Source organism: Petromyzon marinus, unplaced genomic scaffold (assembly GCF_048934315.1).
Source record: "Petromyzon marinus isolate PM22_M1 ecotype Great Lakes invasive population unplaced genomic scaffold, UKy_Petmar_22M1.pri1.0 PM_G_Scaffold_32, whole genome shotgun sequence".
NCBI lineage: Eukaryota > Metazoa > Chordata > Hyperoartia > Petromyzontiformes > Petromyzontidae > Petromyzon > Petromyzon marinus.
The window spans coordinates 1,955,399-1,969,033 of record NW_027422895.1 but is presented as its reverse complement, the minus strand read 5'-3'; the positions used below and the strand labels follow the sequence as shown (position 1 = coordinate 1,969,033).

At 47.4% G+C, this 13,635-nt stretch overlaps 1 pseudogene; it reads right to left on the bottom strand.

Moving 5' to 3' along the window:
- Positions 1 to 2,174: 2,174 nt before the first annotated feature.
- Positions 2,175 to 5,884, bottom strand: LOC142915550 (uncharacterized; annotated as a pseudogene).
- Between the last annotated feature and the right edge of the window lie 7,751 nt (positions 5,885 to 13,635).

The window sequence follows — 13,635 nt, the reverse complement described above, 5'->3', positions numbered from 1 at the left end:
ATGAAAGGGCCACTCTGCCTGCTCTTGGATTTGTACCTGTTAACAAACCGATCCTGACAGCATCGTACGAAGTTGCTTACCTGATCGCAAAGCAGGGCAAGCCACACACCATTGGTGAAACACTTGTGAAACCAGCTGCATTAAAGATGGCGAATCTGATACTCGGAACAGCGGCCGAAGGTAAATTATCCCAAATTCCCCTTTCAAATGACACCGTCAGTGACAGAATAGAAGACATGAGTAAAGACATCTTGGCTCAAGTAGTCGCAGATCTGATTTCAAGCCGGGCAAAATTCAGCCTTCAACTCGACGAAACCACAGACGTTTCTGATCTAAGCCAGCTTGCTGTTTTTGTATGCTATGTGAAAGACGACATGATAAAAGAAGAGTTTTTATTTTGTAAGCCTCTTACAACAACAACGAAGGCAGCCGATGTGAAGAAGCTTGTGGATGACTTCTTCAGAGACAACAATCTTTCATGGGATATGGTTTCTGCAGTTTGTACGGACGGAGCTCCAGTCATGCTGGGAAGAAAGTCTGGTTTTGATGCGCTAGTAAAGGCCGATGCACCACACATCATTGTGACGCATTGTATTCTGCACAGGCATGCGTTGGCAACAAAAACCTTACCTCCAAAAATGGCAGAAGTATTAAAAACTGTGGTGGAATGTGTGAACTATGTGCGAAAAAGTGCTCTGAGGCACCGCATCTTCAGTGAGCTGTGTAAAGAAATGGGCTCTGAATTTGAGGTACTTCTGCTCCATTCTAATATTCGGTGGTTATCCCGGGGACAGGTGCTGAATCGTGTTTTTGCTATGCGTGTGGAATTAGCCCTGTTTTTGCAAGAGCACCAACACTGCCATGCAGATTGCTTCAAAAATCCTGAGTTCATTCTCATTTTAGCGTACATGGCTGATATATTCGCAGCTCTCAATCATCTCAATCAGCAGATGCAGGGTGGTGGAGTCAATATCATGGAAGCGGAAGAACACCTGAAGGCTTTTCAAAAAAAGCTACCGTTATGGAAACGACGAACAGAGAACAATAACTTCGCAAACTTCCCGCTTCTGGACGACTGTGCAAGTAAGATCGAAGATGTGTCTGGAATCGGAGATATTTCTGTATCCACGGAACTGAAGCAAACAATTGCCACGCACTTAGATGAGCTTGCAAAGTCTCTCGACGGATATTTCCCTACAAGAGAGTCATATCCAGCATGGGTGAGACAGCCGTTCATGTTTGCTGTTAAAACAGCAGATGTCAATGATGAATTCCTCGACGAAATCATTGAAATTCAGCAGAGCCAGGTTCAACAGCAACTCTTCAGAACAACAACGCTCTCAACGTTTTGGTGTCGACAAATGAACAAGTATCCAGTTATTGCTAAGAAAGCCCTGGATTTTTTTATACCATTTGTTACAACATATCTTTGTGAGCAATCCTTTTCGAGGATGCTGGACATAAAAACGAAGAAAAGGAACAGACTTTGCTGTGAAAATGACATGAGAGTGGCACTTGCCAAGGTGAAGCCACGCATATCTGAACTGATCTCTCAAAGGCAACAGCAGAAGTCACATTGATTTCCAGGTATGTAATTTGTTGTGAGTTTATGCATTGTGTTGGTTTTATTCTTTGAACAAGGTAATGTTCATGCACGGCTCATTTTGTGTACCAGTAAAAAACATATCTACGTCTTGAATTTGAAAAAAAATCACATTTTATTTTTCACTAAAGAGGGGTTCGGTGAATGCGCATATGAAACTGGTGGGGTTCGGTACCTCCAACAAGGTTAAGAACCACTGCTCTAGAGGCAGACGCTTCGTGAAACACAAAAGTACCCTTTGACCTGTATCACAAGAACAACGGGTCTCACCCGAGTTCTCTGTACAGGTTACTTCCAAAACACACACACACACTCTGTCCTAACATCACTTATTCAATGTTTGATCCTCAGACAAAATGTTACATGTACGCGCACAATCAGACAAGTATTCATTCTAAATTATTGACGGGCATATTGACGGGCATATTAACATTGAATTACTGCAGCGAAATTGACTGCATCACGTTACATCGTATTAACAAGAAGTTATTTTACAAATACGCACCGTCTGCTTAACAGTGTATGTACAACATACTATTGTTGCGTCATTCAAAACGAGTAGGCCGTTGCATGTTGGCGTCTGGGTCAAAATGTAGCAAATTCTAAACATTACGCTACAAATAATAGATCACGGCGTTTCAATGGCAACACAAGCAATCGTCATCAGGTGGGACAAGCACAGCAGCAAGAACAAGAAACTGCTGGAGTAGGCGCCTACTACTTCAGCAGTTTCCCTTGCTGTGGTTGTCCCACCTGATGATGATTGCTTGTGTTGTGATCTAAACGCCGAGGTCTGTTATGTTTCTACCCACGTGATGACTTTACCGAAAGAACTCAAGAGTGTGGATTCCTGCAGTCACGAAAGCTTCGAATCAAGATTGCCTACAAACTACACAACTGAGACGACGCATCAATCATCGCCCCCTACTGACAGGCTCTTGTCCACATGCAGGCCGGTGCAGGGCCACCACCCTGTGCCACACAGGGGCAGCTGCTACTTGGGGATGCTCTTCGAGTGTTTTAGACGAGGTACGACACAAAACTCCGAGTTGCTGAGGCGGTTAAGCAAGCACCGTGTAAATGCAAATATTATAACATAGTGAATGCTTGGGAGCTTGTCTCTCGCTCCTGGTTAGAGATCTACCCAACCCACAGGTCCACAAAGACTGGCCACTCTTACTCTGCAGGATGAACCTAGAAACTGAGTGTCCAACTTCACATTCTTGTCATTAAAGGCCTGTGACAAAGGTGCATCTATTGTAGCGACATTGTCTCAAGCTTACACATCTACCGGGTCTCCATTTGACTTTGTATTGTCTAAGAAGTCCACCCACACCTCCACTTCCACAAACTGCTCGGAGTTGCCTCGCTCTGCCTCACAGTCAGAATTCTCCTCCTGCTTCACGTTGCCTCCATCGATGTGAAGGTCCCATTTTGGAGTTGAATCTTCATCTTCACATTTCACCTTCACTTCTTCGCTCTTCACCATCACTTCACATTTCACCTTCACTTCTTCGCTCTTCACCATCACTTCTTCCCTCTTCACCATCACCTCTTCAAATTTCACCTCGATACCTTTAAAAGTGTCCAAGCTGGGATTTTCTTCCGGTTCTTGTTTCATGAGGGATGGGTTTATTGTGGCACTTGGACTTTCACAAGCTGATTTCAGACTCCACTCCTTGTGGATCTTCTGATGCTTCTGTGTTCTCTGGTGTACTTGAAGATGTGGTTGCTGTGCAAACGCCTTCACGCACAGAGTGCACCTGAAGGGTTTCTCTCCCGTGTGTGTTCTCTAGTGTTCTACAAGAGCAGATGACTTTGCAAACACCTTCCCACACACACTGCACTTGAAGGGTTTCTCTCCAGTGTGTGTTCTCTGGTGTACTTGAAGATGTGATGAAAGTGCAACCGGCTTTCCGCACAGAGTGCACTTGAAGGGTTTCTCTCCCGTGTGTGTTCTCTGGTGTTCTACAAGAGCAGATGACTTTGCAAACGCCTTCCCACACACACTGCAGTTGAAGGGTTTCTCTCCAGTGTGTGTTCTCTGGTGTTTTTTAAGAGCAGATGACTGTGTAAATGCCTTCCCACACACACTGCACTTGAAGGGTTTCTCTCCCGTGTGTGTTCTCTGGTGTACTTGAAGATGTGATGAAATTGCAAACGCCTTCCCGCACAGAGTGCACCTGAAGGGTTTCTCTGCCGTGTGTGTTCTCTGGTGTTTTTTAAGAGCAGATGACTGTGTAAACGCCTTCCCACACACACTGCACTTGAAGGGTTTCTCTCCCGTGTGTTCTCTGGTGTACTTGAAGATGTGATGAAAGTGCAAACGGCTTCCCGCACAGAGTGCACTTGAAGGGTTTCTCTCCCGTGTGTGTTCTCTAGTGTTCTACAAGAGCAGATGACCGTGCAAATGCCTTCCCACACACATTGCACTTGAAGGGTTTCTCTCCCGTATGTGTTCTCTGGTGTTCTACAAGAGTAGATGACTGTGTAAACGCCTTCCCACACACAGTGCACTTGAAGGGTTTCTCTCCCGTGTGTGTTCTCTGGTGTATTTTAAGAGCAGATGAATGTGCAAATGCCTTGTTACACACACTGCACTTGAAGGGTTTCTCTCCCGTGTGAGTTCTCTGGTGCCGTGTCAAATTTCCAGTCCGATCCGTGCTGTATGCACGCTGGTCGCATTGTTGACTTGTCGTACCGAGCTGCGCTGAATGCCTTTGCTCCATCAGACCAGCGTCAGCTGCAGACAGAAAAAAATATCCACACCATCTACATGACAGCATCGAGGCACAGAGGAATGCATATATACACAGTAACACGTGACTTACACGTCTATACTTATTCATATATTCATGATGTAGTGAAAACGTGTCCCAAATTCATCACAGGGCTGTTATTGCACACAATGAGAGGGCAAATGGTTATAAACATGCCTGGAAGCCCTCGTATCTTCAAAATGAATGTTCACCCAAAACTCCGAGTACACAAATTCAGCTGTCTGGCTACAAAAGGAATATTTATGAGAGCTAAATTCAGCTGACATAGCAAAGGGTGTTGAAAACAATACTATTTGTGTTAGGCAGAAATTCATAAATTAACGTTCAATCGCAACTTAGAGGTGTGAATCCAGGCTCAGATGTCCTTGAATGCTGGGATGAACAGTTCCGACTTCAGCTGCATGTGTGTGCTGTGTTCACCTCCTGTTTCCATTATTATAAAGAGTTCCAGAGGAAAACAAAAGTAAACTATTGTTACGCTATAACCTCCGTGTTCAACAGAGTTAATAGACGTTACTGCAAACACAAACTGTACAGTCACTGGGTAAACAGGCGGTGGCGTGTCTAGAATCACGCCTGGCCACCTTCATCTGCTTGGCATGAATGCTTCCTCACTCCACCAAGTAATTAATCGAGGATCAACGCAAATAGCCGAGGCTAACTGGAGTTTGCGTGTCTCTCTCCGTGGTGAGATGTTAACTACCTCACCTGGTATACAGGAAGTCGTGGGTTCGATCCCGACCCTGACGCCTGCTGTATATTTGGAGTTTGCGCGTCTCTCTGCCTATCGTCTTTGACCGATAGACATTGACACACGTATTCTTGTTTCTTTCAGTAAAGTTACGTAGATAGAAAATAACAATAATTGATAATACAATTACATTAAATAAACACCACTTGTGTTGCGATCAAAACGACGTGAGTTTTTTTGCTTTATTTGGAATTATTCATTTATTTATTTTCATTTAATTTTCTATCTACGTGACTTTACCGAAATAACCAAGAATATAAATTCCTAGAGTCACCAAAGTTTTAAGTCAAAACATTCACACATGTTGACAAAGCCTCACCTTGTTATTGTGGGCAGGTTGCTTCTGATAACAAGAGCGGTATAGCAGCTCAAGCAGGCTTGGCCTGGTAACAAAAAAATATGAAAACTGCATGAATATTGACAATAAAACAAAGTTACAAAGTGGCGAGCCGGGTGAAGACAAATTAAACTTAAGCGAGATAATTAAAGTAAACGCAATCAGGCGAGGGCAGGAGGCAAGGCCCCGCGTGGCTAGGCCCCGCGTTGTAAAGTTCCAACCTGGACATCGATTCCCATGCTCGCTGCTACTCAACTGACATCCCTACGAGAGAGAGAGAGGCTCTACCTTGGTAAACAACAACAACAACCACCACAAAAACCACCACCACAATGAGAATTTCTCACCTCGGATTTCATTGCAGGAAGCTATCGCTTCCTGTTACCTCGTGACATCACGCAGCAGCAGGTGACGTCACATCCGGGGTACGAGACACGCTCCTCCCACAATGAGCGGTTCCGTAACTGAATAAATTATAGAATGAATAAATTATGTTAATATTCCTTCCGTTACGTCGTGAGTGCTGAACCCGTCGCAATAAACTCGCAACGGCTTTAACGGATACATTATGTTAATGAGCCGCCAGTCACTGGGCGTAGCTTTGCCCAAATAAGGATTGGCACTGGACCGATATCGGCAGTGACCCAAGTGGAGGGGACGTCATGTTCAAGAGCGCGGGGGAGGGGTGAATACCTTGGTGACATGACGTCACTAGCGAGGTACACCTCCCTCTGGCGTTTCACGCCGATGAAGTAATGCTGAGAGGTGACGTCACAGAACGGGGTTGGAGTTTAAGTTGATTTAGATTCATTTTCATTGCTCCCTCCCTTGGGTGCGTGGGCTCAGCTACAACAACAAAGTGGACATTATTGTGTGTACACTGTGTGTGTGTACACTGTGTGTGTGTGTACACTCTGTGTGTGTACACTGTGTCCACTGTGTGTGTGTACACTGTGTGTGTACACTGTGTGTACACTGTGTGTATACACTGTGTGTGCGTACACTGTGTGTATACACTGTGTGTATACACACTGTGTATGTGTACACTGTGTGTGTGTACACTGTGTGTGCACTCTGTGTGTGTACACTTTGTTTACAGTGTGTGTGTGTACACTGTGTATGCACTGTGTGTGTGTGTACACTGTGTGTGTACACTGTGTGTTTACACTGTGTGTGTACACTGTGTGTGTATACTGTGTGTGTGCACTGTGTGTATGCACTGTGTTTACACTGTGTGTGTTCATCTTTTTTGGTTCTTTCGGTAAAGTCACGTAGAATGAGAATAAAATAATAAATTAATAAAATAAAATAACCCAATAAAATTCTCACGACGTGTGTGTTTACACACTCTGTGTGTGTACACACTGTGTGTGTACACTGTGTGTGTGTACACTGTGTGTATACACTGTGTGTTTACACTCTGTATGTGTACACTCTCTGTGTGTACACACGCAGACACAGGCCACCACTTGGCAGACCCGGGGAGTCCTCCACCACCCCCCACCACCCCCGCACCACCCTTCACCACCACCCCCCATCACCCTGGTGGTGGTGGTTGTTGTTGTTGATGTTCTGACACCAGTCAGATCAACACCTTCACAGCCACTGCTGCTGCTGTTTGTTTATAGGCAGGTGTTCACGCCACGTCCTTTTCTCTGTGTGTGTGTACACTGAGTGTGTGTAGGTGTTCACGCCACGTCCCTTTCTGTCACCATTTTAATTCTGGGCCAAAGAGGTCCCGCAAACGTAAACATTTTCTGTTTAAAATGTAACACGAACATAATAAACAATGAATTATATTCTTGGTTCTTTCGGTAAAATCACGTTGAAGGGAAACAATAAAATAAAAATAAATATATAAAACAATAAAATTCTCACGACGTTTCGACTGTAACACAAGCAGTCATCATCAGGTGTGAAAACCAACGGCAAGAAACATTTGAAAGAAGTGGCGGTTTGTATTTATTGATTTATTTTTAAACGTTAGCGCCACGGAGAGTGATTTGGCAGTTTATTTAGAAGGACGAGTCCATCTATGTTTTGAAAAGAGGAGGGGGGAGACTAAAAATTAATGTATGCTGTCTGAAAGCCACCGTAAGCGTGAACGATCAATTAAGACCCGAAATGGTTTATCAAATCCTTCCAATGATTGCTAAGCCAGAATTTCTTCCTCTCGGTTGAAATTGTCTCTGTGCTTGTATATGTGGATAGCCTCATGAACGAATCTCTCATGGTAGCCAGATGGCTTGCAGATAACCTCCGTATTGGAGAAGTCAATGCCGTGTGAGCCTACTGAATTATAACAGTGATCTGCCACGGCCGAGGTGTTGGTCCTACCGTGTTTTAGGTCTGCATTCTGTTCACGAATGCGGTCCGAGACATGGCGTTTGGTTTCTCCAATGTAACTACTACCACAGAGGCAACTTAGTTTGTAGACGCCAGGGTACTGTATGTCCGGAATCACATCTTTTACAGACGGAACCAGATCACGGATTTTATGTAATGTGTTGAAACGGACCTGGATCTTGTGTTTATTCAAGATTTTGGAGATATTTTTTCGTGATCCCCGCAATGAGGGTAAAGTGATGGTTTTGAAAGGCTCCTCAAGAGGGTCCTTCTTCATGGTTGGAGTGATAGCTTTGCGGATTGTGTAGTCGGAGTAACCATTAGCCTTAAGAGCTTGGTGTACGTGCTTGAGTTCACTGGTTATGGGTTCCTGGTCGGATATGCATTGGGCTCTATGGTGCAGAGTCTTGATGAGGAAAAGGCTCATATACAACAGGCTCACATGAAATTGATTTCTCGAAGACGATGGTACTTTGCAAGCCGACTGGCTACCAACAAAGATTCGTTCACGAAACCATCCATATATACAGACACAGACACAAATTCAACCGAGACGACGGTTTTTAAATCAGCAATCACTTTTGGTCATGACTGGATTTGTGTTTACTTGTCAACCTCTACCGTCAGCAGTGGATGGGTGTAGCGAGGTGCAATGCCCCCCCCCCCCATCTCTGTGATTAAAACACACAAACACCACTAGCCTATAATAATAAAGTGAACAAAAAGGACAAAGAGTACGTTTGACCTGTCAACTGATATAAATTCCACATTTATATGGCGTAGCCCAGTCTTTCCATTGGATGACTGTTAACCTCACACAGAGTATTACTCAATTTATTGAGCTCTGATGCCCAAACTGTATTTTGAAATTGCAATGTTTAAAACTGCGAGACAAACGTTTTAACCACATCACTTTCCAGCCAGAAATCTCTGCCCAAGTTGGAGCACTCTACCAATGAATCCAGTCATCTGAAATTAACGTTATTGTAACATGCATTCGGAATTCCTTTGGTCGCCCAAATGAGCCTCCGCACCTTGGCATGGATAGCGAGTCCTGCACTCACGTCAGAAGCAATAACGTCCAGCTATTTTATTTCAGCATGGCAGATTTTAAGCCATGTTGACTTGGAATAAACCTCCCCAGGTACCTGGTCCGATTGAAACTGTAAAAATAAAATTGTACCCTTAGGGGTTAGCCTGAATTGAACCCATGAGATCGGACCCAAGCGTAATGCATCAAAGCAGCACTCCCATCTCACTGGGTTTGTACAAAATATCTGTGCTATACACCATACTACTTTACAGCAATATACTACTATACTTTAGCTGGAATGTAGCATGTTTATGGTAGAGTGGATTATTTGTCAATTTTGATTGAAAATCCGAAGTGTCTTCAGTTATAAGACTCCGTCATTCTTCAAGCTTCATACCAATGTTGAACAAACATTTACATTGCTAAAGGACATTTGCAGATGATACATTATTAATGTTTGAGACAGAGGGACATGCCAATGCACGTGAATGTTTTTCAATAAAACATATCAAAACTATACAGTTGCAATGATATTAAAATTAAATCCAAGCAACATTACCATTTTCCCTGCTCCTTGAGTTTGTGCTCAATACTTTAACGTGTACAGGGCCATGGCGATGTGGGGGCCGACGTCCACCCCACCGCCCTCGCTGGGCAGGTGGGGCGCGACGTCCGCCCCTTCCGCCGCCTCCTCCACCGCGTCGGTCGGCTCCCGCCGGGCCCCCGCCGACCGAGCGATCGGGCCCCCCGCGCTAGCGCCCTCTCCGAGGGATAGACTCGTGCTGCTGGCTCACGGCCGCACGGAGTAAACCCACACACCCCCGCGCGCACCGCGGCGATCGCTAACGCAGCGGACAGCGGCACGCTAGCGCCTACACCGGCGAGCGATTACCTCAAACGAGCATCCGCGCGCACCGCAGCCGTCATTAACACGGGGCCCGAACGGTCTCGCACCTGCGGGCGATTATCTCAACGCGCGTTCGTCCACGCAGCGCGCCCACTACGGCTGACGCTGACGCAGCACGCGGCGGCCCACTCGCGTCCACGCCGACGGGCGATGATCTCAACGCGCGAGCTCCGGCCGCGGCTCCGCCCTCGCTCTCGCCGCGCATCCGCCCACGGAGCCGCTCCGCACAGGGATCACACACGCACCACACCGATGCTCTCTGCTAACTTTTATTCGTGGCGCAAACCCCGCACTGCCCGGAGGGAATATTCTACGAGCGGAGCCTAGGCCTACCGCTACCCAAGTCCGCAAATGCTCGCACGCCCCGTCACGCACCTCGCGGCCGTGCTCACGGCGTCGCGCGGACGCCGTGAGAGTCGGAGGGACGAAGACGAAAGGGAACTTTGCCTATCGCCGCCTCGTAGCGGCGCTCGCCGGCGTCGCACGGATGCCGCGAGCGGCTCGAGAAGGCGGGGAGTGTCGCGCGCGACTCGTCGCCGCCGACCCGGCGAACCTTCGCGCACCCAAACAATTTGAAGCCAACTCAGGGGCGCCGCAATGTGACTCGCTCTACGAGGGTCAGCCATTCTCCTGGCACCGGGAAACCGCGGGACTTTCATCCCAGAGACCCTTCGGATGAAAACCCGTCGTGACGGGCAATCTCCCGCCAGGACGCTATGTGCGGGCGCTGCAGGTGCGTGCTCGGTGTGGGGGGCCACGGGGGAGTCGAGGCGCCGGCAGAGTTGCTCCGAGACCGTGGCACCACAACGGATCGGGAATTGCGTTGAAATCCGGCTCGCGCAAAAGCACAAAAGGGGCGACCCAACGGAGCCCGAAATCATGTCGATTCGCCGAGTCGACAAATGTGCATATTGCCCCCTGGGATGGCAACTGACAGTCGAATACGGAAAATCGTGATGTGAACAGATTCTGTTTATGTGCTACACAACTTCACGCCACATGGTCCCACGGGGAAAGAGGGTGACATAAATTAATCTTTGTTTTTTTCGATAAAGTCACATATAAATAAGAAATAACAAAACATAATTATGTTGTTTTGTTATTTCTTATTTATACGTGACTTTACCTAAAAAAACAAAGATTAATTCCTGCAGTCACGAAAGCTTCGAACCAAGTTTAGGGTGGCATAAGTAAATACAAAAACGAACCAGTAAACCATTGGTGATTGATCAAAGCTATGAAGGCGATGATCCAGGAAAATGATATTATGATGCTGTGGTAAAAGGTAATAAGTTACTCGAAAGTGCCTGGCCGTGGGAACGTTGGTAATGATCAGGATAATACCATAACAAAACAGGGAAGTCTGAAATATGTTGGCGTGTAAATCAGCATATCAAATTAAATCCACAGAGGAGGGAAAGAAGGATCCCAAGCATGCGACACTCAGAACCAGAAGTGGCAGAGACTCGGCCGAGAGAGTGGAGAGAGAGAGAGGAAGAGACTTTTCAGGACTTTATTTCCACTAAAAAAATAACAAAAAAACATTACAGGAAAAAAACACCTAAATTGAAAATCAATAAAACATCAAACTCTTAACAGCGGTATGTGCATGAAATACAAATGGCACCGGGATAGAAGCTGTGGAAACGAGGCGGTGCACGGACATCTCCGTGTGCAGCAAAGTTGTTCAAGGGTTTTTCAATTTTATAAAGAATCAAATGTTTTGACATCAGAATGCGATGTGCACAATATATATATATATTTTTCTCCTGTATAAAACGAAATGTCAAACACCTGAATTCGTTTTTTCTTCAAGGATTCTGTTGTCATAGCTACGTATGCAGTCTGCAAGTTTTTTTTATGTGGGCACTTGCAAATATTGTCTGGGTACATGAAAATATTTCTTTGAAAATGTGTCCTAGACACTATATTTGTAAGTTAATAAAAGTAGAATTGAAACATTAGCACAATGTAGATTTGTATATTGTAGGGTAGAAATATATTTATCATAGCGATGATCAAATATTGGTTTAATACAATTTATATTTTTACTTAGAATACTTTAGCCATGCAATAGACTAAATATAATGCTCGTGTTTTTAAAGAAAATAATATATTTACCAGGATTAAAGTTGTGCGAAATATGTTATAAAATCTGAGGCTTGGAGAATTGCATGCTATCCCGGGCTCCGAGTGAGCGTGCAGCTCGAAGATTGGGTAGCTGACGCCAGCGGTCCGGCACAGCATCCACAGCCGCACCTCCCACGACAGCATGGCCGCCTCCGGCAGCGCCTCGAGAGCAATGGGCATAGGCCGCAGGTGGAGAGGTACCCACCACAGCCACGTACGTGCCCCCCAGCCCTCAAACAGGCTGTGTGCGGCTTTGCCGGTGGCCGTGCACTCCGGCTCCGGCAGGTCTGGCACCGCCGCCTCCTCCTCCGCGTCTTCCGTTGCCGCGGCCGCAGCCACCGTGTCCCACTCCGGGATGGCCCAGCCCACCTTGATGGTCCGGCCCCATGGCCGGAAGTTGATTCGAAGGAGCTTCTTCCTGGCCATGGCGGCCGCGCGATGGCTCCCGTACTCGATGAACGCGTAGCCTCGGTTGAGGGTTTTGTCCCAGCGACAGACGCTCATCTTGACATCCGCCACGCCCTCTGTGGCACCGCTCATCGCCATCATCACCTCCGCTCGCTTCTTGTCCTCTGGCAGCCCCCCAATGAAGAGGCGGTGATTGTCCATGCTGAAGCAGACTGCAATGCGGCGTCCGGGACGGATCTCGAATTTGTTGAGTTTCTTGACGGCATCCGTGGCTTGGGCGAGCGTCGCGTAGGTAGCGAACGCATAGCCGCGGGTCTCTCCGCTATGCTCCATCATGAGGCGGAGCTGGTAGAGCTTCCCCACCGTCTCCAGCACGGGCACCAGCTCGTCCTCGTAGAGGTCGCGCGGGATCCTCACCAGAAACACCTCGCAGCCACGGGCGGGAGGGGGCCCCTGCCAGTCGGGTGGCGGTCCGAACTTCCTCTGTCCGTTCTCCTGGACAATGTTGTACCCCGTGCTCAACATGAGGTCCAGCAAGACCTTCATAGAGGCCATGCCGAGCACCGGTGGTTTGGCTGCTACGGTGGTGCTGGGGCAGCGGCTTGGGGCCCGGTGGAGCCCTTGACACTCCGCGCGGTCGCCTCGTGCCGACAAAGCCACGGGGGGAATCAACTCCTGAAGAGCCAAATCCCCGGCAGGAACTCGCTCAGCCCAAACCTACAGGCCAGCAGTGAAGAGAGGAAGAGAGAGAGTGGAGACGGATGGAGAGAGAGACGCGTTTAAGCAGAGCTACCTATATAAACTCGCAAAATCACAATAAACTTAAAGTTAACCCAAGAAACTGTCCTGACTTTAGTACCGCCCTGTATAATAATCATTACCCCTCACCCCCTGTACACTCCCCCACCCCGCAGTGCCCCTCCTCACTCATCCACTCACTGATCCACCCACGCACTCACTCACCGAGTCGCTCACACACTCACCCACCCACCCACCCACTCACTTACCCACTCACCCATTCACTCACCCACATGCCCACTCACTCAGCCACTCACTCTCTCTCACCCACCCACTCACTCACCCAATCACTCACCCAGTCGCTCACACATTCACCCACCCACACACTCACCCAGAAACTCACACACTCACCCACCCACTCACCCAACCACTCACCCACACACTCACCCACCCACACACTCACCCAGTCGCTCACTCACTTACACACTCACCCAGTCGCTCACACACTCACCTCAACAACAACAACCGCCATTCACCACTAAGTGGCGGTGACGTCACCACGACGCTTGTGCCAGGCTATGTGCACCCTGAGGCCACGTGAA